Here is a 1,712-nt window from a genome sequence, read left to right as displayed (position 1 = left end):
GGTGAGGCTCGAGCACTTGCCAGTGAAGACCGAGGCAAAAAAGTCATCGAGTACCTCCACCTTCTCCATGTCCTGGGTAACCAGGTCTCCCGTTTCGTTTCGGAGAGGGCCCACATTTTCCCTTGTCTTCCTTTTTGTCAGGTTCAGCCATCAAAACAACTTTTGGTACCACAGCCAGATTGAGAATGGGGTAAGAAAACATGTTGCTGTGTGTGTGGACTCGTGCCAAATGCCTAGAATGAACAGGTTCTGACTTGCTGCTACCATAGAAGGATTTAACTGCTGGCGACTTCTTGGGTGACACAGCTATGAGGTCTCATGCTTAAATGAGCCATCAAGAGAACAGAGCTGGTGAAAGGAGTATGATAGGGATAAAAAGCTACTTTCTATACTGCATTGGCACCTGGCACCCCTAGTGTAAGCTATGTGGGCAAACACTGCACTTTGTTCCAAGACAGTCAGTCCATATCCTGACTGACTGAAATGAACAAATAAGGGGAAAAAAAACATTTGGCTATAAAGAAATGAGCTGTAATCTTGCCTAACAAAAGTTGACTTGTACTGTATAGTGACATTCTGTAGCCCACACAGCAAAAGCGGATCGCGACAAAGTTTCACGGGAATTTTTTGGCATGGCGTTGTCTGCAAGAACATGAAAATCGTAATGGGAGGAAAGGACAAAGAGGCAGTTAAAGGCAGGGTAGCTACCAAGGAGTGATGTCTAGAAAAGCTGACAGAGGAAGGCTTAAGTCGCAGCGGGCCTTTTAGAAGCGACTGCAGACTTGTGCCCAGCAGTGAAAAACGGCATGGATGGAAGGGTATGGCTTGTGACACTGAGGTCAGGGAGGGAGGGGGGCGATGCAAGGGCAGGGTGATGTCTGGTGCCAGGAACGGCGGCAGAGTTGCGGTATATTCGGCATCGAGGTCCCACATGCCAGCCCGGCCCACAGCTTTGGTGCTGCAGGCAGAAAAATGGCCAGCTAGTATATAGCACCAAAAAGCATAAAGTGGAAGTGATGTCTGGAAGCTTTAATGAAGGGCAAAAGGGGAATCAAAAGTTTAAGAAGAGTTTAGAACTGGTGGTTTGGTGTTTGTGAGGAACATTTTCTATTTAAACAGACTCTATCTTTGGAAAATATGGAATTTGGAAATTCCATTTTAGGAAAGCAGAACTGAGTTCTTGCCATAACAGTGTGAGTTAAAAATCTGCTTTTAGCTGCCTATAACCATCAAGCCTAGCAGTAGTTGTCAGGAATTGAGAGCAATACAGGATGTGCCCCAGAAACCCAAAGGACATGTGGATCAAGAGACATTTAAGCTATCCAGAGTGAGAGTTAAATCCCGACGCGCTGCCCTGTGGGGCCACCCTTACAAGGTTTGAGATGTGGCTGGGCATCAAATATGGAAAATATTCGTACTAAAGGATATAGAGCCCAGACCCGCTGCTGCCCTGCTTTTGAAGAGAACAAAGATGACCAAAAAAAAAGGAGCACGGCACGGACCGTTTCACGTCCTGTTGCTAATGAACCTCTCTGCCGCACGCAGGTAAGGTTCATCGGCCGGCGTCTCCAACAGGCTGTTCAGGCTCTACCTCTGCCTGTTGCTGTTGGGTTTTGTTCTGGTTCGAAGTACGTAGCCAGCCGGCGGCAGGCGCGGCGCGGCGCGGCTGAAGGGCCGTCCTCCCGCTCGGCAACCGGAGCCGCGCGCGGGGG

Source organism: Aptenodytes forsteri, unplaced genomic scaffold (genome assembly GCF_000699145.1).
Source record: "Aptenodytes forsteri isolate BGI_AS27 unplaced genomic scaffold, ASM69914v1 Scaffold209, whole genome shotgun sequence".
NCBI classification, from domain to species: domain Eukaryota; kingdom Metazoa; phylum Chordata; class Aves; order Sphenisciformes; family Spheniscidae; genus Aptenodytes; species Aptenodytes forsteri.
The sequence above is the reverse complement of the archived record's forward strand: the minus strand, read 5'-3'. Positions refer to the sequence as shown.